Source organism: Sylvia atricapilla, chromosome 12 (genome assembly GCF_009819655.1).
Source record: "Sylvia atricapilla isolate bSylAtr1 chromosome 12, bSylAtr1.pri, whole genome shotgun sequence".
NCBI classification, from domain to species: Eukaryota; Metazoa; Chordata; class Aves; order Passeriformes; family Sylviidae; genus Sylvia; species Sylvia atricapilla.
The window spans coordinates 21,336,266-21,363,006 of NC_089151.1; positions in this window are offsets into that span (position 1 = coordinate 21,336,266).

The following is a 26,741-nucleotide window of genomic DNA, read 5'->3' on the forward strand; positions in this document are numbered from 1 at the left end:
ACACACAAAAAAAAAAAAAAAAAAAAACAAAACCAACCAACCAAACAAAAAAAACCACACCCAAGAAACCCAAACCCCCAAACCCTATCAATGCATTAGTCCACCGTGAAAATTACATTTTTTTCCTTACAAATGGAAGAACAAAAGGAAGAAACTTTGCTTCTTTATTTCAATGTACTTCAGATTTTCCCATGTGCTTTAAACTGGCTCTGTCTTCCTGCTGAATATCCTTAAATTATCTTTATTAAACATGATCTCATTCTAATTTTTAGGATGGCTGTAACAATTACCATCTTAACTCCTCTTGGTAAAATCTTCAGTCTATAGTAGTAGGACTTTCCTGTCTAATGAGGACTGGTTTCAGAGACATGCAGAAAGATCTTGTGAGGTCTTCTGCAACTGGGCTTTGAGATACCCCACAAAATTAAATGTAGATGAGACTATTGTGGTTAACAGGGGTGAAACCTTCATACATGAAGTGAAAATATTGGCCAATACCTCTCAGAAAAAAGGTATGAAAATTCAGGACAGAGCAATCAAGTTGTATAAAAGTATTAATTTAGAGTAATAGATAAAAAGAAGGTCAGCTATTAGATAGTGAGGAAGGAATGGGGAACAGAGCAGAGGAGCCTCATGACTCAGCTCTGTAAATCTGGGACTCATCAGCATCCTGAATTCTGTGTGTGGCTCTGCCACATCAAAAATGATCCCACACAGCTGGAAAAGGGTCAGGAAAAGGAAACAAGGATGATCAAAAGCAGGAGATGGCTCGTGGGCTGTGAAGAATTAAGTTGGCTGGGGCACTTCAGCCTAAGGAGAGATGACTGGGACTGGGGAGGGAGATAGGGATGTGTCCCATGGACTGATCACTGTGGACACTGACTGTTCAGCGCTTTTTATGAGCAGGGAAGAGGAACAAAGTGGTTAAAAACATATCAGAGCAAACCAGTAACTTGTTCACACCACGCTGGATGAGCTGTGCAGAGCACCAAAGGATGCCTTGGGTGCTGAGAGCTGGGCTTCAAGAGAAGCTCATTGCTGGTGCACACATAGACTTACTAAATACAGAGAAAAAGCCATTTGCAGGTGAAAAAGCAAATATTGTTGGATACTGAGAAAATACCATAGGGAGCACAGAGAAAATGTCATATCATGTGTCCCCTGTACACAGGTCTAGGTGCTTGTTTTTGCTGGTGCTACAGAAAGGATGATGGAGCAGATGATCCTCTGCTTTGAGCCTCTGCCCTTACATCCTGTCCCCTTCCAAGTTCAGCTCTTGTATTTCTGAGTGACTTAGGAATTTGAGAATTAAAACCCTTTCTGCTGAGAATTTCTATTCCAAAATCTTTCCTACACATTTTTTTCCCCTGTGTATACCTGCCCCTGGTGTTTCTGTAGATCTAGTCAGTGTGCTGATGCTGCCTTTCTTTGTGGTGTGCAAGCATTTATTAAGTGTGCAAGTAAATCTATATATAAAATAGGAATTTATTTTTCCTACTTTTAATACCACTGAAGGAGCATAATGTCATCAGAGAGGCGTTTCTGACCATCCAGAATATCTTTTAAAATTGGAGGCAGGACATCTCTTTATGGCATCATAAAAATAATAAATCCAGCTCTCTTTTTACTGTGTGTTGTTTAATCTGACTCCAGCACTGGGATGGAGATGACATTCAAACAACTGATGCACCCATGTATATCAAAATTAGTCGTGTCTGACACTGAGTTACACACTGGGAAATTCTCCACTTCAGGAGTTTTTACAGCAGCCAGAAAATTTCTGTGAAAAGTTTGAGTTTTAATTAGTTAATTTTTTCCTACTATTTCCATGAGCAGCCCTATGAAGGAAGTAATTAATAGTAATTGATAGTTCAGAACTGATTGTCCTGCTTTCTCTTGGAGAAAGTGTGTTTAAGTCTGCACAACACCAACTCATTTGGGTTTCTCATAAATCTCTTTAATAATTGGATCATAGCCAGAAAAATAAGCAATGACAGTGGCAAGATGCTTCACCACTAAAATATTGGTTCTCAAGGATTTCCAGGTCTATTCCCTGAGAGTCCTGTGTGACCTCTAACCCACTTCAGAATTCCTGAGGAGAAAAAAGTTTGGACAGGTAAGTGGTATATATATTGAGGGAGCCAATTCTGTGATTTTTTAAAAAAATAATACCCCTGAATATGAAACATTTGGATGTTTTCTTTATACATAAGACCAGAAGCAAATTTATCATCCAGTGACTGTAATTATTTTGATATTTTGATAGTCCTGGCTGATTTTCTTTCATGGTGTCTTACTCCAATGCTGAAAGCATCTGGTATTAACACAACAAAAAAGCATTGCAGTCTTTGTATCCAAATACTTTTCCAGGACAAAAAAATAATAACTATTTACAAGAAAAATAAACCACACATTAATATCACCGACAAACTTTGTGGTTTCATTTGGAAACCTTCAAGGCCTGGACTTTGTGAACTGTTTAGAAACCAACACAAACATCTCTCAAATGGTTCTGGGAAATGAAACAGCAAAACAAACAGATTTTTTATATATGTGTCTGTAGAAGAAATTCTGCCCTGTGCTCCTTCTCTGGGGGATGATGTGATCTCACCCACCAGCAGCTGTCAACTCCTGGAGTGAAAAATACCCGAGTTTGTTTTACCTTCCATTAAAAAAAAAACTTGGCTGAATACAATTTTTCTTAATTATTAAAAGAATAATATGAATAATTAAAGCTATTTAAATATTTTTATATCGTTAGTTAAGGGAAAAAAGGGCAAAATTCATGGGATTTGGCTTGTCTATTCCTAGTTCCATAATGAATTTTGTTTTTCTTTTTTCATTTTAGACTGTACTTTATACCCTTTCAAGTTTAATTACTGGAAAAGCAATAATAAAAAATAACAGCTTCTGTAATGCATTTTTATGTTTTTCAGATTCTCAAAAGTCACCTGATAGTCTGGGTGCCTTTGATTTTCGGAAAAACTTTCAGAATTCTTTCAGCTGCCTGATTTTCTGAGCCTGGATGATGAATATTTTGAGAAAATCAGGCTTTGTGATGAGTCACAAATTCAGTTCCCTGAATCCTAATAAATTTTTAAGAGATTTTGGCCTTTTCTACGGATGATCAATTTTATTTTGGCTATCCCAGCATGGATTTTGCAGAATATAGTCAGAAATTATTGTCCTGAGACCTTTAAAGGAAAAATTAATTGTTATACTTGAATTTTTCTCTTTTCATTTATGTTTTTATGTTTTTATGTACACCTTACAGCAGTTTTAGATAACCAAGTCACCCACCATTTAAAGGGGTTTTACATAATACACAATTCTTTTTATGCAGAAGCTGGGACAAATATAGGAAAACACAAGAGAACATAAAATGTCTTTAATATTAATCTTGTTCTCTGCTTCTCAAAGCTCTCCCTCCATCAGCCTGGGCCCACATTACAGATAAAGTAGTTTTACTCCTTGCTCAAGAATTTGAAAGGAAGTATCTCACACGGCACAACAAGCCTTGCCATCTCTCTAATTTCTTGGCTGCTGATAATAATTTGCATTCCTGCATTGAAGCTATTGGAGATTTGCATAAACTAACATTTTTGTGGGACTCAGAATAGCTGAGGCTTTGGCTATTGTCCAAATTGTCATTTTAATACCAATGTATCGCTCTCTAAAGAACAGTATTTGGAAAATTGACTTCTGAAACTTGATCCCCGACACAGCCACTTTGATTTTTAGTCACTCACTGAGGGCCAGGGGCCTACTAATGAAGTCTGAAGTTAAATGCACTTTCAAGCTTTAAATACCTAAATGAGATCTTCAAATTCTATCTCCTTTGAATATTGCCAGTGTGAAAATAATGGCCATATGTTGTAGGTGGTGACTGAAGGGAAAGTTAACACAAGCAATATTATATTAATGCTGTAGTGCTCATAAAATCAGACTAAGAATCTCAGAAAGGACAGGAAGCTGGAATAATGGAGCTCAGCCCTTTACAAGGGATGGTTGAAGCCATGGTTGGGCAAAGAAAGAATTAAACAGGCCAAACCTGCCAATGACTGAATCTTTTATATTGCTTTTCCTTCTTCAAGGCTTTCCCGAAGGACGATCATAAGGAAATCCACAGTCCTTTCATCCAGAAAGCAATGATCATTAAGGATTCTGATTAGTCCTGTTACTTAGGAAGCAATAATAAAATCAATATGAAAATCAGTAGTAAAAGACAACCAAGGACCTTTAATGTGGATCTGTTGCTGTTCTGACCCAGCCATGCAGGAGATGCAGCCCAAGGTGAAGCCAGCAAAGAGCTGCAAAGCTGGGGAAGGGTTTGGAGTGCAACAGTAACCCAGGATGTGACCATCTGCAACAAAACCCCTGGAAATGTCGACCCTGTCACTTCAGAATTTTGTACAGTGTTGTGTTTCAAGTGACTTATTGAGGTGAGGTAGAGTTTTTATCGCTGGATGAGGGCAAAATGATTTATTGCCACAAAATATAATTTATAATAATTCTTCGAAGTCTGCAATGCTGCAATTCGATGTCTTCAATTTTCCAAAATTATTCTACCTGCCCATGACAATCTCATGTGTTTATTGTTGCCAGACAAGGCACACCCACATCCCTAATTTCATCACATGGCCTCTGGCATGTGTCCCACCCGGAATGCTGAGGGAATGGGGTTACAGGCCACCATGTGACAGTGGGGCACAGTGGGTGGCATTGCCTGCCAGTGCCTTTCCTCCCAGTGGCTGTAATTGTAAAAGCAGCTCAAATGAAGTACAGAATGCCGTAGAAGGGACACAGGACACGCAACATGGAACTGGACAGGAAACGTGTGACCGGCATCCTTCTGTGAGGAGGATGGGGCTCTCCTCTGCCAGGCTCTCCTAAATCCTTTGGGCTCATTCTGGGACCCTCACATGAGCAATTAGGAAATGTAAAATGAATGACATGGCCAATCCCAATACTTGCTTGACACACTTTTAAACCTCCACCTTAAAATCACTGATGAATTTAGAAGAACTTAGACCCATTAAATTTGATGGCTTTTCAAATTCCAGACATGCAGTTCTCAGGGGGTCTCTGGCAGTGTCAGGGCCAGGGGCAGAAATGGCTCCCAGCTGCTCCTTGGTGGGATCCTCACCCCTCGCTGACCCCAGGAAGTCAGCTGAAATGATAAAAAATCCTACGTTTGTGAGAGCCATGTTAAATAGTGACACAACACCACGGAGCAAGGAGGAAAAACACCCACAAAAGCCCCCAACCTTTTCGATGCACACTCACATCCCCAACTCTTTTAAAATTGTATGTTTTCAGGAACAGAGTAGACTCTGCCTCTGTTTATATACATCTGTGTGCCACCTTTTTAAAGTATTTTTACAATGTGTGGAGTGAATGCCCCAGTGTCCTTGGCTTGTCTTTAAAATAACAAAAAACAGGTGTCCTGAATTAAGAAAGGAAACTTGAAGGATCCTGTTGCAAATAACATACAGCACTAAATTAGAAACAACTTGGTCCAGACAAAAGGTTTTTTAAAAAGAAGAAAAAAAGTGGAATATTGAGTGGATTTGTTACCAAATTATAGCAGAAGCAACTGACAAAGTATTTTCCTGGGGTAAGTGTCACAATAAAGCAATTAACTAAAGGAATTCAAATATGCAGACTGCTTTTGGCTCCAGACTGAGTACTCCAGACATTGCATCCTTTCTCATTCGTATGTGAGAAAAGCCACTGCTGATTAATTGTTTCAGAAAGCAGAGAGATTTGTGTAAGCAGATTTAACAAGTAATTTCCTTAGGTTCCCTCAGTTTATCTTCCACAGAAATGTAATCATATATCAGTATCTAAAGCCTATGAAGGAGATTCCTCTGATCACAGATGTCAAATTTCATAAAAATGAATTATTTTCATAGCAGAGAAATCCTTGCAAAATGCTAATGGAGAGCACATTAAAATGCAGAAAATTTGTAGAAAATGTGTCTGTCTGACCTCTTTGCACTGGAAACACAAGATTCTCCTGCTGAGGTGCTGCCTTTGTCCACGGGACATTTCACCCCTTTACAGGGACGCTCTTTGTGCCATTCCCTGGAGCCACACTGGAATTCTGGATCCCAAATCCTGTCAGTCTCTCATGGTGTCTGTTGCTCTCTTTAAAAAAAAAAAAAAAAAAAAAAAAAAAAAAAAAAAAAAGTGGGTTTTACTTTTACAAAAAAACCTGTTTCCTGGTCTAATGCCTGCTTGTGTGCACATTTGAGCCACTGATTTTGGTTTTGTTTTAAAAAAGGTTAAAAGTTCCTCCTCCACACACTGAGGGAAGAAGGGCAAGTGCTTTGTGGGAAGGTTCTCAGAAGTACTTGATAATTATTAGGGGCAAGTATTTTTATTGTTTGTCATTTACTGGTTAATTTTATCACCAGGATATTCACCTTCTGAAACAATTTCAAGGAACAGATCTGATGTGCATTTTTGATGTTAGAAACATCTTTATTTTCATCCAGCCCTATTTATTTTTTTTTTAATAGAAAGTTGCAGTGCCACAAAATTAAGAGGCTCAGGAGGCTGTTTCATGTACATTTTTATAAAAGTTTTGACCTGGGAGATCAGACCTCTCCTATTTTGGTGATTGATGTGTTTTTGGGAAGGGATCACTGCAACAGATAAAGTTCTCGGGCTGTCAGCGACGTCGAGAACCTCAAGCAAAGGCGGTGCTGCCAGGGAGACAGGAGCGGAATTTACAGATGTTAATAACCTCCCTGAGATATTCCGGAACACTCCCGGCCCTCGGCTGCCCACGGCAGGACTGCTGGCCCCCATCTGCACCGGGGCTGTGCCTTTTTCTGCCTGACACACACAGCTCAACGAGCTGGAAATCCTGCTCCTTTTGTGCCACACTTAATAATGGGAAACCGGAAAAATTGGAGCCAGCTATTTCAGTCCTTCACTCATGGATCACGTTTCTCAGGAGCCAGCTAGAGATAGTGAAATAAATTACACCAGGGCCTCCAAAGGAGAAGCGGTTCGGTTTTTCCCCAGGGGCCGCAGTTAGTGTCCTCCAGGGCTAACCAAAGGCCCGCTGTGAGGGGCGAGAGGCAGGGCCCGAGGGCCGCCCTCAGCCGGGAGCAGGGCTGACCGGAGCCGCCTCAGCGGCTCCCTGCTCCCGCGGGCGGACGGCCGGGATGCGGCCCGCTCTCATGGCAAACACGTGTCCTTCAGCCGCCCGAGAAGAGCACCATTCCCCGTCCCTGAGCGCTCCGTGTCCGGGCCGGCTCCGGCAGCGCCCGTCCCCGGAGCGGCTGGGGAGAGCCTGGAGCGCTTCGGCCCGGGCTGTGAAACAGCCCCAAGGCCGCCCTGTGTGACCCAGGGCCACACGCGGCTGCTGTTAGGAGCACCAAAGGACGAAGCAGGCAGCAGGAGGTCAAGCAGCAGAGCTTCTACTTTATTTTTCTGACTCCATATATATATATATATATATATATATATATATATATATATATGTATATATATATATATATAAATTTACAGACAGGCTAAGATTGGCTACACAGGTAGCCACCTCTTTGACCTCATTGGTGAACATCACTATCAATCATCTTTCTCCTCCCAAAGGAGAAGAATGTAAACAGGAGATTATTTTCTAAAAACATACATAGTTTACTTGAAGCTGCGTGAGAACAAAATGCAAACAGTGAAAAGCAGGCAGACTTGAGGCAACAGCCGTGCTCCATCGTCCCGCCTGCCTCGCCTCCCATCATCCCTGAAAGGCACTAAAGATTCCCAGCACCTTTTTCCCAGGGCTGGAAGACCGAAAGCCAAGGGGAGAACCAAGGAAAGGCCGAAGTTGTGTGTGAAGTTCCTGCCTTGCCTGCCAGCACCAGGAGCTGCTGTGACCAGGGGGCTCCTGGTGACACCTCCACGGGGCATTTGCCTGGAAAAATACATAGGTTTAATGCTGTTTACATGGATTCGCCGGGAAAAGCAGGTTTTGTTATGTTAACATCAGTATGTTGTTAGGAGACAGAATTTTTCACCTATCTTGAGGCTTTTTATTGCTCCCTATCTGGAGTTTCTGAACACATCCCCTACATGATGGATAGCCAGGAGATTTTTGTGGAGTTTCTGGCTCTATTATCCAGCAGTGAGCTCTCACAGAAAGTAATCTGAAATTCATGATGCTGACTATCATATCAGGATGTGGCTCTGTGAGCTATGTTTCTTCAAATCACTTTCCTTCTGTTATGAATATAAAAAAAAAAAAAAACTTACCAGGGGAAAGAAAATGTTTGTACGAATAAATATGCTTGGAATAGACTAAATTAATGACTGAAGATGAGCAATGCAGTTCAACTGTAAGCTGCTCACAAACACGTTGCCACAAAGGGAAATAGGTTATTGTTGTTTGTATGAAAATATATCTAATTGGGCTCTTGTTAGAATAGGAGTACCCAAATTGTGTAGCTCATTGAAATGAAATCCAAATCCCATCTTAATCACATACTGCATTACATTGTATTTCATATGCTATCTATCTTTACTGCAGAACAATCTAAATATTCAAAAGACTTAATAATAAAGCAAAAACCTTCTCATTTGAAAACAGGCCACTGTAAATCCTCACCTCACAAATATTTGTTCATGTTCTGTCTCATAAGCAATGCCATTTGTTTTAAATCCTTCTGGTAAGTGCTGAAAGCTGAGCAGGTCTATGCAATCCATTTGCAAACTTGAGCCCTGAAGAGCAAAGTACAGAACATTTTACTGATAAACCTTAGATTTCTCTGAACCAACTTCAGAACCTTTTGTTCATGTAAATGAAAATTTCAATTGTTTTATTATATTGTAAAAGGAGCTTTATATAATATCTGGATAGGTTTTGGAATCAAGAAACTACAAAATGGTACAGAAAAATACATCAAGAATATCTGATACATGAGAAATTGTGGAACACCTTTGAAATATCCAGAAGATAAGGGCTGCTCCAGACTCTCATTGTCTGCTGGAAAGAGCTCAGTGGGTAATCTGATCAGGTTTTCCATTGAATTCCACTTTCTTGCTTTGCTGGCTCTAAAGGATGGCAGCATGAGGGGATTCATGCCAAGGGAGGCTGGGGGCACAGGAACGCCATTGAATGCAAGAGGGATCATCCTTAGCTCCATCCAAATCCTTGGAACAAATTCTTAAGGCACTGACAAACAAAATGCCAGTGTAGAAATGTGGGAAATGGCTGATGAAGAGCACCTGTGCAGAAGTGCCTGGATTAGGAGCTGAGGAGGCTGGAAGGAGCTGCTGTGCACTGGGAAGCAGGACGGGAGCTGCAGCATCCATGGGATGGTTCTGGCCCCTCCTCTGGCCAGGCCCAGTCCATGCAGGGTGTTCTTTGAGCCCATTCCTGCCACAGTAAATGAGATTTAATCTGTGCACACCGAGGGGGACTGTGCCCACGGGCACTGAAGGAGTTGCACAGCATTGCAAACATTCCCGAATGTATTCCTTTCCTCTTTTGAGCCTGTGGGATCAGCTCATGGAGAGCAGACAACAGAAAGGACCACAGCTCTCCTTTTACTCTCCATCTGGGTGCTCACTCTCAGTTTGTGTTCATCACGTACCCCTGGCACATGCAAAGGAAAACATGAATTGCTTTTCCCATGTTTATAAAGTTTTCTCTCTGAACGTGGAGCTATTCTTATCCATGGACATGCTGCAAGGTTTAAAGGCTCAGGTTATTGTCCTGGATTTACCTCAGTCCTGTACAAGGCCCTGACCAGTTACAACTCCACAGCTCCTCAATTACAGTGGGATGGAGAATCTGTCTTTATCAATCTTCTGAGGTTTCAGCATTTATTTTTACTTGTTCACCCAGAATCTGCTGTTCTGAAGTTCTAGACTAACTGGAGTTCAGTCCTCTGAAAAGGAGCAGATTCCATCCTATTGATTTCAGTTCTTTCTGGCAACTGAACCTGTAACATTGATTTCTGACAAAGCACTGGGCTGAATAATGGATGTTGGCACCCTCAGTTCTGGCTGAAGTCTTGGGCCTGCTGAAATCTCTCCAAGTCAGGAGACTTTTTTTGCTTCACAAATGGATGGATATGTGTAGGTAGGGACTCCTAATATTTAAACCAAGTTGGTTGTTTAGAACTAGCCAGGAGGAGTCACTGAGCTCCTGCCAGGCTCAGAACATGCAGAGCTACACTGGCAACATTTAAGATGAATCTAAGGGAGATCCAGGCACCAGAGGGCATGATGAAAATAAATATCTGTATTTCTTTAGAAGAGCCGTGTCTTTTAAAAAAATCCTCCAACAAGCCAACTAGTGATGCCATTTTAGAATATGCTGCTGCAAATAAATTTTATGTCAAATCCTACTGGTTACAATCTGTGGAATGGGACACTTGCATTTAATTGTGCTTCCTACTGCAGCAATGAAGGTTTCTCCAGGGGAAGAGTTCCCCAAGCTTTGTTGCTGTGCAGAATTAGGGCAAAATGTGTAAAGAGGAGGACAGTGCTGATGCAACCCCATGGTGTTTTCCTGGGAGGCAATTTCTAGGGTTCTACCACACCTGACTGCCATAAAAGCCTGGTTGTACCCTGTGGTAGAGGTCACTGAGCACAAAAAAAAGCATTTTATTATATAGTTGAAAATTTGGGGTTCACATTTCACAGAACACAGTAACCACAAGGCTACCAAGCCACACTTCTTTTGTCTCTCAAATGTGTGCAGCTTTCTTTTTCATTAAAATAAATCAGATTTAAGAGACGGAGTTTCTGCCTCTTCCTTCCAATCCATCCAGGGATGGAGCACTGATTGTGATGATAGTGAAAGGCACAATTTCCATGTAGAGAGACCATATGTGGGTCTCTGCTGGTTTGTGAAATTCGAGTATTGCAAAAGAACTGAGAAATTCCATGCACAATCTGGGCTGGAAACAGCCTTGCAGAGAACTTGCAGTTTGAATCTTCTGAATATAGAAAGGCTTCTAGGTAGAAATGTTTTGGCATGAGACGTTTACCTTGGGTTTTAAGTTTAGTCCAGGTGAGATCAGTAGAGATGGACAAGGCTCAACTTTCCCTTTAAAAAGCTGAGGGTGGAAAGCCTGTGGGTTCATATGGAGGTCTGTCCATGAAGAAGGGAGCTCCCTCAGGTAAGTTTATCATGAGTTATTATGTCTTAAATACACCTTAAATAAACCAGTCTGTCCTTGCTCTTTGACATAGAGACGTGTATATGTATCTTTTATTTGTGTCTATATTCGTTTATGCTTGCCTCTTTCAGAGAGCATCCCAGGGATAAATAAGGGGTGCTGGGCAATGGAGAGAAACTCAAAGAGAATCTTCTTGGCTGTTGAGCCTGAGATATGTGTACTTACTGCTTTGAGGGCTGGATACTAAAATTTGAGCTTTTTATTCCCTAATATAGACTCAATACATGAAAAAAGAGAGCAGAATGATATTTTCCTAAATTTAACATTGTTGTTTGTGCTGTTGGTGGCAATTAGGGTGGAAACACGCCTGCCTTGGTACCAACAAATGTGCTTGTTATTTGTATCCTCAGAGCCATAGGACTATTAGTGCAACGTGTGCTTTCTTCCTCAAAACCTTAGCCTTAAAAACTGTGCTTGAAATTGGGCCGTTGGGGGTGATGTAAATGAGTCTTTTTATTTTTAAAGCAGAAAGGAAAGATTACTTAACACAGTTCCAGTAAACAAGCTTGCAGTCCTCTGTAACGAGCAAGTTTAATTGTTCCTCAATCCCAATACTCATATGCCATTGTTCATAAAATACCATTAATTGAAAGCAATAAATAGCAGCTAATTGTTGGGCTTTTAATCTTAAAATAATTGAATGAGTTGATGTGGAGAGGATATGGCAGTTAAAGATGGGAAGGGTGTGGTCGGTGGGTCGTTAATTGAAGGGCTGTCCACTGCTGGTTTGCGATGAGGGTTTTAAGTCAGAATTCACTGATGAGAGGGGCTTGGAATATCTGAGCTCTCTTTTTTCTTTCCTTTGCATTACGTGGGGTGATGAAGTGTCTAAAAGTGAGGAGTTCCACGAGGGAGGGTGGGGTGACTGTGGGGCTGCAGGGCCAGAGCTGAGGGCTCTGAACTCGGCTGTGGGGGTGGCTGGAAAGAAAATGTGTTCATATATCCTGTAGGAACACAGGAAGTAATGTTCCATGAAAGCAGATAAAATTCCCGCTCCTGAAGGTCACCGAGGCACTGCCTGGGGTTTGACACCCAGCACTGGCAGCTGAGCTGTTCCCTGCAGCACAGCAGCACCCTCAGTGCTGGGGGAAACTGTTGGTTTTGGGCTGAACTTTGGATGAATTCTCTGTTTCCCCTATTTTCCATGTTCAAAGGATGCCTGTTCTTATCTGTGTTCAGTTCTCGGGAACATACCCAAATCTAGCCAGACACTGGGAACTGTCTGGGATGATCAAGGGGCTCCTGGCTGGAGCCAGCCTGGTGCTGGATTACCAAATGAACCAGTGAGTTACGGAACTGGAGCCAGCTGGGGTTTTCCAGTGCCATCAGCAAAGGGAGGTGCTGACTCCCAGCCTGCCCGAGTCACCCATCTGCAAAACAGGGGCAAGAGGAGTGCTTGAGGAATGAATATTGAGATTATTTTGAAGGTTAAAGGTGAGAAGATGATGATTTATCACCAGGATGGCAGTCATCACCAGCCTGGGGTTAGCACAGCAGCTTTTTATGAAGTTACAGTTTACAGCTGGCACTTGATCTGGGGTTTTCTTTGCCTTTGCTTTTAAACTGCTGAAGTGTTTCTGGAATGCTGAGCTGTGTTGCACCTCTGGCATGGCCAGATGTGGCAGGATCATTGACTTTTTTGCTGACTTTTGCATTATATAAATAGAAATCTGCTATAGCAGACACTGGAATGGAACCAGTAACAGAGCCTAGAGCCAGTGTTACTGCTCCAGTTTGAGGTTAGCTTGTCCCTGTAGGTGAAGGACTTCTTACAAAGAACATAAAATATGAATTAAGTAGCACGGATATTTGTGTAAGAGAAAAATTGGCATTTTCAGAAAGTTTGTCTGGACTTCTAGAGTTCAAGAGAAGTATTATATGTCTGGCTCATAGTCCATAAATTTCAAAGCTGGAAAAACCACACTTTCTTCTTTTCAGTGTAATGAAGATATTCCCCTCTCTTTGTATAATTGTATTGTCAAATGGAGGACTGCTCAAGTAATCAGCAACGTAATTAGGAAAGCTTTTTTATTCACTCTATCTACAGCTGAAATACAATCTTTATTTCCAATGCTCTTTGCAGGAGGGCAGTTTTCTTAAAGGAGAGGGAGAAAAAAAATCCCAACCTTTAATGAACAAGAGAGCCCAGGGAAACTGATACATTATATTTTTATAACTGTCTCAGAGGCAGCTTCAGCTTTCCATTTTTAGCAAATAGAAACCAGGTTACAAGACTTTGAAGACGTGTTGGATGAAGCTGATCTTTTCTTTCCCTTCTCATCTCCTGTTTTATTTGCCCTTTGGGAATTGCAGATTCTCGTGCTCTAGGACATCTTATTTATTAAGAGAAATTAAACTGAGTAGCTGGAGAAAAGTGTGCCTTGGAACGATGCTGGCATGAGTGGCAGGGTCGGGAATGAGCAGACATACTCCAAAGACTGTTTGATTCCCTCCACCAGGGATTTCTGCTGCATTTTAGGGAGAATTTCTCAGCTTTAGCATGCCATGATTTATTTATTTCTACACTGTTAGCTCTGTTTTCCTATATCTAAGACACACTCAGAGCTGTTGGTGACCATGTGGGAGCAGGAGTTTAAAAGGGAACAGGCAGTTTTGGAGAGCAGGATGCTGCTAATGAAATGGGTTTACTGTATTGCATCCTGTGGCAAAAGGATGCAAAACAGCAAAAAGAAGAGTGGTGACAGAGACCAAGCCAGTTACCCCCAGCCAGGTGTGGAAATCCTTGCCTGCCCTGGAGCCTGTGGCTTTCCGGAGGGGCTTTGCAGACCTGCATGCCTTTAGTATTTTCTAAAAAGGGCAGTAGATTTTTGTTTCTACTTTCCTCATGATCAATTTGGCCTCCAACTTCTTTTTTTTATATTTCAACAGCTGATAAACTTATGTCTGGCTCCCGCCCATCACCTCCTGTAATCTGCTTAAAATACATTAAATATATTCATGTGCAGAAAATAGGTGCTGCTACAAAAATGAAACGCAGTGACCCTCATTGTGCTTTTTATAATATCCTGCAGAACGTTTTATTTAATAGCTCACCATAAATTTTCATTGTAGCTTTTCTTTATCAGGTAAAACCAGATTCTTCTCTTCCTGGCTGAATTTTTTTTTTTTATGTTTCATTTCACCTTTCCATAATGTCTGTGGTAGGCACACAGGGTGGGTGCAAATCCATGACTGGTTGTGCCAACTTTGCAACCTCATCTTGTTAAGAAATTCTATGGACATTTATTTGGAAGAAGAACCATTTGACCAAAACATACACATTATTTTAATGAATTTCAGTGTAGGACCTGTTGATTATAGCTGAGAAAGATACTGAAAATCCTTCTTTGGAAGGAGGGAAGATGTTTTTATTTTGGCTAGAACAAAAAAAGGACCTATTTTAAGTATTAATGCAAATTTTAAAATAAAACTTTAAAATTGTATAAAGCAAAAAAGTATTAAAATTATTTATATTTTAGTATAATTTTGATACAACTTTTATCTTATGGTCATATTGAAATGTATACTGAGAAAAAATGGAAATCTTACCTTGTGTTTAGCCAGAAGAAATAAAAAATAACTTTTGGTCAAAGGCATTTTTTGTAGTTAATATGGACTAAAATCAAGCCAATTTTGTATTTTTGTTCTTCTGCCTTTATACCTGTTGTGTTTAGTGTTATAGTATTTAGGGGTTTTGTTAGGCTTGGTCTTGAGCCCCTATTATTGATATTCCACATTTTTTTTCAAATCAAGTTAATTTTACCTTGACAATTTCTGGAAAAAATGAGCACAAATATATTTTAATCCTATTATAATATCTGATGTTAGTTTTTACCAGACATTTTGGTGAAATAACATGTAAATATGTAAAATGAAGATTAATAAATGCTGAGTATTTTCTATTATAAGATTATTTTTCGACAGCGTAAGTAGTAAAATGCTTTTTCTGTTGCCTTTTTTTTTTTTTTAAACTGTCTTTTTCCAGTCTAAATATCAGTGTAACCCTCAGACAATCTGTTTTCACTAGTTCTGTCCAGTGTAATTTCATATATCTGCTCCCACACGATGCCTTTGGCAGCTAAAGGAACTGTGGAACACAGGTGAACGTGGCACGGTCACAATGTCCTGAGGAAGACCTCTTGGCACAGCGAGGGAATGTTAACGTGTGAATCGTCCTCTGAGGGGGGATGCTGGCTTGGGACATTGGGGATCTTTAACAACTCTTCCCTTGAGTGCTGTGAGTTTTAAAAAATAATTATAAGCCAGCTTTGATCTGTGCATCCTTAATGACTAAAAGATAGAAAAGCTATCAAACGATGTTACTTCCCTGATTCACAAAACAGGGAAGATTTTCCTGTACCTCGAGTTGGGTAATATGGAGAGAGATTGGTTTTTAACAGTAACAGCCCCAATGCATTTAAGCTGCTTATTGTGTTTCTGGTGTTATTCCTGTAAATATAGTCGGGAGAATGTGTTATACACTGAAAAGGCTCATCAGGAAAGGAATCCTGTGGGTTTGAAGCCTTCCTGGCCTGTTGCACACTCAAAGCACACATGGGAATGGGGTTTTCAGCCTGAGCACCCTTTCCAGACACTCGGAATATTGTAAATGCTGCAGCACATTTCCTGCTCTCAAACATACCTCACTTAAGTTGGCTCGAGTTTTTTTGGCAGAGTTGCTTTAACCTCAGAAAAGTTCTGAATTTGAAGGATGAAAGAAACCAAAAAATGGAAAGGTTTCAGAAAATGGTGAAGGCTTCTTATGTTCTTAATCAGCTGAATGCTGCACATGGTGGTTAATGCTTTTGATTTTTGGCTTTCCCCTTTTGTCCTTGTTCCTTACAGAATGACAGACAAGTGAGGGAAAAAAACATTTTTAAAAATCGTTACTCCATGTAATTTTAGCCACTGTTTGAAAATTGCATTCTGAAAATTTTAAAAGTCCTTTCACAAACTTTTCTTTCCTAAACTCTGCTTTTTAACCATTAAGAAGTATTGAAGCAAAGAATTCATTGGAATGCAATAGTTTTGGAGTAGGCAGAAGATGAAAACATCTGAAGCATTTTCAGACTAAATTCTCTATTGAGGGCTGCAAATATTTTCTTAATTTGTGTGTTTAAACCAGAATATTTAGATATTATTTGGTTGTGATTGTGTTGCTTTTGTTTGTGGCACCTAATAGTGATTAAGAAAAAAAAAACCCACTAGTTTTTTCCTTAGTTACTGTGAACATAAAGGTGATTTAAATATAATCTACATTCTAAGTCATGGTTAAATGAACTTTTCTCAAGAGTGTGAGTAGCTTATTATTAGGAATGATTTGAAATCTGTTCCAGCCCACAGAACATAACCTGTCCTTAACTCACATCCCACCTCCTGCCAAAGGTTAGAAACACTGTATTAACAAAGATAGGTCCTTCCAGCTCAGGGATTCCTTTTACTCATTGTATTTCTGAATTGGTTTAATTTTGATTTGTTATTTCTCAGTTTATGAGCTTCAGTTCTGTTTCCTTCCATGGTTGTGTCCCTGTAAGGCTTTGGTAGAACTCACATAGCACTGGGTACATGAATGAGCACACGTGGGCAGCACAGGAAGAAAAGGAAAATATAAATGTAGTTGTAATTTGAGGCTTAGTCTCTCATAAAGAACAATTGCAGCAAGGTAGAGGGAGAGAGTGTAAATATCTCACATTTCTTTATCCTGGTCTCTTTCTCATACTCCTTTGCCTTGCCCCAACTCATGTCTCAGCCTCACTAAAACTTGTAAATCAAACCCACAACAAGAGTTCATTCCTCTGTTCGTGTTTCCCGCCCGAGGGCAGTGGCACCAAACATGATCTGCAAAATCCATCAGCTTTGAGCTCCGTAGTAGGTCCATGAGATCATCCTGGGGAGAAGCCAGGGAATATCTGTGAAGTGTCAGGGATGTACTAACGAGTGAAAGAACATCAAGATGTGACAGAACTGCAATATGTGAACCTGGATTCCTCCTCCTTGGCTTGTGGATGACTCCAAGCTGACAGAAGTTTCATGGCAAAAGCTTCCAAGGAGTAACCAGCACGAAGAGACAGCTCAGCTGCTGAGGAGATGAAAGGGCAACTGGTGCAAAGGACAGAGAAAGGTCCAAATGTAAGGATCTAGTAAATTTTCAAAATATTTTCATAATGTCTCCAGGCTCATTAACTGTCAAGTATTGTAAACAAGAGCTGTTGATAGCTGAGTATTTTCAGAATCTGTCCAGCTCGGTTTAGGTGCTCCAATGAGGCCCTTGAAAATCCACTCCTGTCAGTGGGATCTAAAGAACTGCTTATGGTTTACAGATGGGAAAATTGTCCCACTCACAGGAGTAAGGACTGCCATGGCTCTGGTTATCAATGTGTCACTGGGTCTGAACATGAGCAAGTCAAGGGAGAACGTTTCTTCTTTGTTTAAAAAAATGAAACTAAAAAATATGAAAAATATAGTCAAGTGCATCTGTGAGCTCTCTGAAAAACAAATGCTATCTTCTGTCGCGTTTCGGGAGAGCAATGGAAATGAGCTCCAACGTTTGCATTTTAAATTGCCACCTTTCACAATGATTAGAGCGAGACAAAAATGGCTCTTGTTTCCAGGAATTATAAAAGTTTTTTCCCTTTTTAAAGTAAAGAAACTCTAGGAATTCAAGTTTTTTCCAGCTGAGCTCAGAAGTCCTGTTTTGCACAGCATCTTGTGTGTTCCAGGTGGGACACACCTGCTGTGTGGAAGTTCAGGTTAGATTTACATTTGTGGAATTTGCATTTGTGGAATTGAGGGCCTCAGCTGCAGCTGTATTCTCAGAAATGTCATGAATCTCTGCAGAAAATGACATGAGTCATTGCATTGCTGTTCTACCTCTGCCCAATGCTCCACTATTTCCATAAAGAAACTATTTGTAATGCTTTGCAAGAGTATAGGAATAATACTTTTCTTCTGAATAGCTCTTTCTCATATTTGACTTGGAGGCCTTCCAGTGGATTTCCAGATCTTTGCTTTCCCTTTGTGTTCTGAAATATAAATGTTTTAAATTATTTATTTCATTGTTCAAATTCTGAGATGCCGGGCTGTGCAAATGGAACTTCAGAAGCTCAAAAATATTTGGTTTAATTTCCTTTTTTAAATCACACACACAAACCCCAAAGTGAGTCTGGAATGCAAGATTTAAGTTTCTCTGGAGAGGCAGCAGTAACCTGCAGAGAGTTGCTTCAGTAACTCTGTGATTTTTTTTTTTGATGTAAACCATCCCAAGCCCCCTGCCTATTCCATGAACGAGCCCAAACCTCCTGCCACGCTGGGGTAACGCTAAACAGAGCATAAAAAATAATCATATGGCTGATTTAAGAGTTAAAAATACACCAAGAAAGGTGAGTAGCTCAAAGTAGCAGAGCATGGATAACTTGGAGGCAGTGATGGGAGCCCTGAATGGAGCCTGCAGTGGCTGAGAGCCATCACGGAGGTGACAGTCTTGTCCACAGCTTGGAGGGTGGTGCCAAAATGCTGCGCTGCCTGCAAGTCTGCGAGCTCCCCGGAGGCTACCAGTTGTCTATCACTTCTCCTAGGACTCTGAAATAATATTGTCACTGGTGCTGTAAACAAGTGGCAGAATCATTTTATCTGGCTCAGCGTGTGTCATAACACACTCAAGGCTTCCCCAGAACATTTCCCAACGTCTAAAGAGCCTGTTGCTAAAACAGGGCAGTCTTATGGTGCTTTAAGGATGCTTAAATGCTTAGCAGATAATCAGGAAAAGAGAGATTGAAGCAGAATGTTAAGGGAAATAATTAGAATTGGTTTTTTCCATACCCCCCCCCATGCTGCTGTTTGGTGTTGTTAGGTTTGGGGGTGCTTGGTTTGTTTTAAATATCTCTTTCAGGAATATATCCCTCAGACAGAGGAACAATTATCAAATAAATTATGCCTTGAATGCATTTGTCAGAGGTGGGGAGGTGTTTAAATCGATTGCTCTCTCAATGGAACTAATAGAAGCTGAAGTTCAACCCAGCTGGGATTGGATTGCTCTTCAGTGTCTAATATACTCCAGGTCATTATTTTCTCTTTCATTTCCAGGAGAGTTAAAGAACTAGAGGACAATAGAGAAAAATTTGGGGCTTTCTTTGCCTTTGGGATTTCTTTTGCCCTCATTGGTGTAAAAGTATGGGCGAAGATGGGTCTGCTCTACTTCATTTTGCGAGTAAGGATGAGATTATTGGTGGATTTTATCTGTGTAGCATGATAAATGCATGATAAATGCAGACCTTGGCTGTTGAGTGTTGTTTTCTGTTTAGTTACACCCCATATCATTGCCCAGCCCACACATGAGTCCCTGCCTTGCCTTCCCTGGAGGAGATCAGCCCTTTGCTGCTGCTCCCCAGCAGGTGCATGTGCTGGCACACCCTTGCTGATGTTCCTCCAGCAGGGTCTGAAGTGTTCTGCATACAAAGCAATTGCAAAGGACACAGCTACCAATGATCACTAATGAGGCAATTAACTGTGCACCCCAAAGGAAATCAAGGAGCAGAGCTGTCAGAATGCATCTTGCTTGCATGGCCCAAAGGGGGTTATACCTGGGCATTCCTCGGAAACCAGAAATATCCAACCTGTGGGCAGTCTGTAGAGTGAGGGGTGGAACCTTCCAGCCTCGGTCCTGGGCACACTCAATTAATTCTTGGCTAACTATCTGTAGTCTGTTGTTTGCTTTGTTTTCATTTCAGAAGGTTTTCTCTCAGCAAACATTTAATTTGTGCCATCCACCACCCTTTGCAGCTGGGGCAGCCATTATAAATAATGACAGTGGCTTTTCAGGACACCACTTAAACTTTCCAGCAGCGTGCTCAGATTTTAACCTTTAGATATATCACTGTAATGATATGTGATCCCTAAAGAATGAAAAGCTGTTTACTGAAAGTAACATAAACCTATTTTCAGCCTGAAAATTGTAATTAGTTCTCAGAGTAGCCGAACTTTCTCTGTAGAAGTGTGGTCCAGCCTAATGTTCTGGTGGTGAGCAGGGCAGCAATGGTGGGAGGAACAGTGTCCTTATAATCAAACTGAAACAACAAACAAAGCAACCAAGCAAACCCAAAAAAACCCTGAACCTGCCTCATTAAGGATTTCTTAATTGAAAACAAGACTTGGTTATAGACACTTGAAAAGTTTGTTGTTGCTAATTGTAAGCTTCCAAACATGCTGTGGCTCCCTAGTGGCTTTTATTTTCAGGCAGAAAAAACAGAGTAAAGATGTTTTAATTGACCAATGAGTCAATAATAAAATAATTTAAAAATCTACATCATCAGTAGTAGCAACTTCTGGATGTTTGAAGTCCCTGCATGTAATCAATCCAGATTCTAAACACCGTCAGCCCAGTTTTAAGCTGTTCTCAAGTTCCTGTAAGGCATTTTCTTTAGGGAAAATAGCTTTTAAACACCAGTTTCTTCCCACTATGGATTTCATCTTGAAGTAAGTTGGACAAAAGATGCTGGAATGATTACATCCTCACTTAAGTTCACTGTAAATTCCTTACTTTTTTCTGGGAACCACTTTTATGTCACTTGCTGTTGCTTAGGGCAGATTAAATATTGTGGATTCCTTTGTTTATGAACTTCTTCCTACAATGAAACAACTTTCTTGTGCCTTCAGACCAGTCTGGGCACTGCAATCTCAAATACACAGTGAGTAATAAAGTTCTAAATGTAAAATTTATTCTTTACAGCACAGAAAAGCTTTACTAAAAGCTTAAGTCTAGATTAATAGAGAAAATAATGAATTTATGGTACTCTTAGGCTATGTTTTTAGACCTGAATGACAGCTGCCTCTTGCTAGTCTCTGAAATTTCTCATTTCCAAGTCTCTGTAACAGTTGTTTTACTCTTGGTGGGTCCAATAATCAGATGATGGACTAACAGGATGTGTGGTTAAGTTCCGCTGGGGCTGTGCAGCACTGGCAGGATAATTAGCACATCCAGAGTCCTCATGCTTTCAGTCAGTGCTGCACATGTAAATAAAGTGTGACTTTGGTGTGCCCTGCCACTGGTTCCTGGGAGAAACGAGAAGTTATTGATCTTGTTTACCACTGTGTGTCTTTAGGACAGGCCTGCATTTCCCTGCAAAGTGCTGCTGCCTGCCAAGGCTGCTGGATAAAGTAGGATTAAGTGAATATATCTAGGAGTTACTGCTGTAGCCAGGAGTTATTAGGGAGATAGTAGCTGAATGGTGTTAACTTAAAAAGGGTAAAGTCTTTATCCCCTAACTGGCTGGGCTCTGTTTGCTTCAAGGAAAATCATTATATTGACTTTTTGGGAGGAAAAAAAATGTAGGTAGAAAAATTGGATTTATGTAGCATATTTTTCAGCATTTCAGTTTCTCAGAGCAGTATGTTAAATTTTTCACCCCCTTTTGGGAGTGAGAATAAACAGATGCAGATACTTCTGCAGCCTCCTGATGTGCTCAGCTGAAGAACAACACCACAGGAGAAAAAAAACTGAGGGAGGACTGAACAAGAGGAGTGAACCAAACCAGTGTGTGATAACCTGTCCTGAACTTCACTGCAGTGCCTGAAGGAGCCTGCAGGAAAGATGGAGAGAAACTATTTATAAGGGCCTGGAGCAATAGGACAAGGGGGAAATGGCTTCAAACTGGCAGAGAGTACATTTAGATGGAATATTTGGGAGAAATTGTTCCCTGGCAGGGTGGGCAGGCCCTGGCACAGGGTGCCCAGAGCAGCTGTGGCTGCCCCTGGATCCCTGGCAGTGCCCAAGGCCAGGCTGGACACTGGGGCTTGGAGCAGCCTGGGACAGTGGGAGGTGTCCCTGCCCATGGGCTCCCCCTGTTTAGCAGTGCATTATTTAGATTTATTATTCTTTTGCAACTCATAATTTCCTTCTTCCTTGAAGCAAAAGGCCTGCCTGAAGGGCCTAGGTGATTTTTTTTTTCGTCAAATATATCCTGATTGCTTCCGAAAATTAATTGATCCTGAAATATTTGTGCAGTGCCTGATGCTCCCTTTGTAGTGACCTCCTGGCGTTCCCTGATGCACAGAAGTTTTCCTGCAAGCATGATCCCACCTTGCCAAGAGGAAGAGCATGGTTTGTTATCAGAAGATCCTCAGAGGTTGCCTCAAATTATTTCAGATTTAAGACAGGCTGACTTTCATGTACATTTGCTAGATTTTAACCCTTGTACCACAGTTATAAAGTAATGCTTTTAGGGTATACACAGCAGGCACACATATCAATTCTCAGTCTCACTCCCATCTCTGAATTGTCAATTATGTGGTCCCCTTGTGTCAGAAGGAGTTAGTCAATTAAATGTTTCTCAGAAAGTGCTTGGGATCTCTTCCAAGGCTTGTTCTCCTCGGCGAGCAGTGGGAAGAGAAACCTTCTGGTGAGTAGGAAGTCAACCTGCTGCTGGCTTCAGCTCTCTTTTCAGTCTGGGGTAGAAGAGCTCCCTTCCCCTTCATTGACATTGAATATCACTTTACTTCTATTGTAATGTCATTGAATATCACGTTACTTCTTTGTGTGTCTCCAAAGGTTTCCTGGGCTTTCTCCATGGTTTACAGGTGGCTGCTCCATGATGCATTGAAACCCTCACTGCAAGTCACTGTTTTGTTCCTTGCTGTATGGCAGTTTCAGTGGGGCTTTGTAGAAAACTTTCTGGGTTTGAGCATTTTCTGGAAGATCAAGACTGTTATGATAATATCTTTAAAATATTTTGTAACAGCCAGAAAGAGACTTTATAAATCTAACTTACACAGGTCAATGCAGTTAGACAACAGTGGGGTGTTATACAGTAAATTATATATGGGCTATAATTTATGGCTGCAGATGGAAGCCAGGATGCCTAAAGCAGAATAAGACAAATGTGGTGCTCAGATATCTCTAACACAGGCAAATTGTGTTTTACTGAAGTTGACGAGACCAGGAGGGGTTAAAATAAAGTCATCATTGGGTGTGAACAGGAAACTCCGCCCAGTGGAGGGATGGTTGGCAGTGCAAAGTGTTTCTTGGTTTGCTGCTAAATGGAATCAGAGTTCTAAGAGTTCTTTATCAGCTTTTCTTCATGAAATAGATAAGCAACTTGAGTTTGAGTATGAAAATTTCATACTACTGACTGCAGTTAGAAATTGCAATGGTTGAACAAGCAATGCTCAGCACCTGGCTGAGCATTCTCCTGTCAGTGGCAGCTGTGTCAGGCACAAGTGAGGGGGCAGCAGGTTGTCACTTGTGACTTTTGGAAATGAAATTGTTGATATTGGATCCTGAAAGTTTATGAAGATGAAAGGGCTTATTGTCACGTTCTTAAAAGATTCAGCCTTTTGAGAAAATGTGTTACTAATTACTGCAGTAATGTGCAGTATTCCATTGTTAGCTGAGACTGATGATAACTTCATAAGTTAAAAATGACAGGTGTTTAAAATGTTTTTGTAGTAATAAGTCCCAAATTAACTGTAGCTATAAAAGCCGTATGTTTCAAAATTTTCAACTGCTCTGTTGCCTCTTGAGAGCGAGATCTGTGTGGATCAGTCACGACCACATGAAACTTTTATTTTTATTTGGTGGGCTGATTAAATCCCCCATTGCACCCACTGGCACAAGCCTGGAGAATGACACCAGGTTTTTAACTTCCCTTCAGTATCACTCTCTATCTTGGCATAAAGCATCTCATGTGACAACTTCCGATGGCACAAATTGTAGAGCCAGGCTGTCAGGAGGATGGATTATTAATTGTTATTTGAATCTCCCCATCACTTACTGGCACGTCTGTGCAACAAGATTTAACAAAGGCTGGAAAATCTAAATGCCAAAAAACAGCCAAAATACAGCTGTTCCTGCTGTGCACTGCAGTGGAGCTTTCAGTGGTGGCATAAACACGCTGGTTTTGGTGGAGATGGGTTACAAGACACAGGGACCATTGATCAGGTGAGGTGTTGCCACTACCTGTAGGCCAGATTTGCCCCAAGTTGTGTAAAATCTGTTTTCTATCCAAGGGATAACATGGCTGTCCTGGAGCCTGTAGGGCTGGAAGAGCTGGGATTGTTCACCTGGAGAGGAGAAGCTCTGGGCTGAGCTCAGGGTGGCCTTGCAGGGCCTGAGGGAGCTGCAGGAAACATGGAGAGAGACAATTGCCAAGGGCTGGAGGGATAGGACACAGGGAATGGCTGCCAGTGCCAGAGGGCAGGGCTGGATGGGATCTGGGGCAGGAATTGTTCCCTGGCAGGGTGGGCAGGCCCTGGCACAGGGTGCCCAGAGCAGCTGTGGCTGCCCCTGGAACCCTGGCAGTGCCCAAGGCCAGGCTGGACACTGGGGCTTGGAGCAGCCTGGGACAGTGGGAGGTGTCCCTGCCCATGGCAGGGGTGGCACTGGATGGGCTTTAAGGTCCATTTCAACCGAATTCATTGTGTGGTTGTACAAAATGTACCTTCTCTGGTGGCTAACAGGGCTCTCCCCTGTTTTTTTCAGGGGTTTTCAGGGTTGGTTGTTGTTTTTTCCCTGGCTGCTGGGCACTGTCACTGTGCTGTGGTGGGGCTGTGGTGGCACTGGCAGTGTGTGACATGGGACCTCCGTGTCCCTGCCCAGAGGTCCCTGCAGCCCCCAGGTGACCCCTGGGAACAGACACTGGCACAGTCTGGGGGTGTGAGGGGTCAGGGTCGAGCTCCCCTGTGGCCTGCAGCAGGGACTCTTGGGCACACAGAAGTAGTGAGGACATTTTTCTGGGAATCATCAAATTGTTTAGGTTGATCTTTAAGATCTGACCTTGAAAGTGGCATGATGGGTTTTTGGGCTTCTGAGGGTGATGTCCATACCTGTGGACAAGGGCACTTGTGACTTTCCTTGCCTGATGCTACAGGTGTCCTACAAACTAAAAAAACACAACAAAAAAACCCCAAAAAACCCCCCCAAAACCCCCCCCAACACAAAAAAAAAAACCAACCCCAAACAAACAAAACCCAACCAAACCCCACAACCCCAGCCCAAATCCCTAAAAAACACCCATGCTACAAAAAATTTTAGGTATTGGAACATTAGGTCACTTGTGCGAAAATTAATTTTTCTGTGTGTGGTTTTTTTTTTCCCCTTAACAATTCATTCAGTAACCAAATTGATGCTTCTTCCTTAGCTGTCTGAATCTTCCCTTTGCCATGCAAACCCCTCTTGTCCCCTCTCTCCTGGGCCACTTTTGCTCGCTGGGCTCAGAGGGGCCGAGTGACAGCAGCACTGAAGGAAAGTGCAGTGGCAGGACTTGTCTGCCCCTGTTCTGGGCTCATCCCTCCTGCAGCTCAGCCTTTCTGCTTGGCTGGGTTTCTCTATCTTATCTCCTGACGTTTTGCATGCAATATGTTGCACTTTTGCCAGACAGCCCAGGCTACTCCACCACTGTATAACTGTGCTTGACATTTAATTTAAAATCAAAGATACCATTCTGTAATAGCTTGTTAAGCTGTGCCTCAGTCCCAAGCAATGAAAGTCACCTGATTTTCAGTGGAAGAGGCAATTCACTGCTCTGGCTGTATTTTCAAGATGATTCTGCCTTGGAATAGGAACACAGAAAGGTTAGGTGCCATTCTCTGTCACCCAAACTCAAACTCAAGGCCCATAATTTATGAGTTGTCAGCACAAAACTAATTTCACTTCAAATATTTTCATTTCTTACAGGTCTGAAAAAGCAAATGTGTGAATAAACCTGGAATTCTCTATCATTCTGGAACTGCATAGTGAGGAGATTTTTGTGTGAATAATTAACTGCATGGCCTTATATTTCTAAAGGGAACAAGGAAGCAAGGTGAAAACAATTAAAACCATATTTATACCAAAGAATTTTTTTAAGCATGAACTAAGGGCTGGTCTTGCAATGTTCATCTCAGTTGCTGGCTAGATTATTTGCTGGAAATGAAGCCTTTTGTGCAGTTTGTTTGGGTTTCTTTAGTGAAATAGAAGAGCCAAAAGATGTCTCAATTCCATGAAAAAATGTGGTTGCATCAAGCATACCTACAAATTTGTCAGTGTTTTGTAGCCAAATGTCTACATTTACAATAGAGGACATTGCATGCTCACAGTTCAGTTATTTCTTCCAGAACAGACTCAAGGCTGAGGAACTTCATGTTCCCCACAGTGGAGCATTTTGCCTGTAGTGCTTTTTTCACTGATCCCTGTGTAAGACCCACTGTGACCCCAAGAAATATTTCTGGGATGTGCTTCACTCAAAACTATGAAAAATGGACTTGAAATTTTGGTTCTGTAGTGCTGAATACAGAGGAAAGCTGGGCAAGCTGAGACAAAATTCCTGAATCTATTTAGGATAACAAATCGTAAAACTGTTTCCAGGTTTCATTATTTAAAACATTCTCTGTGACAATATCTAATCCAAAACACAGCATGTCCTGTCACACAAGTGTATGTGGAGAGACTTGGAAGTACCAGGGGCATCACAAAGCTGTACCTTAAAGAGAAAATGGAAGCCTCCATGATCCCTGAGCTGGTGGGATGTGAATGGGTGAGGAGGGAGTTGTACTGCTGATCATACCACAGGA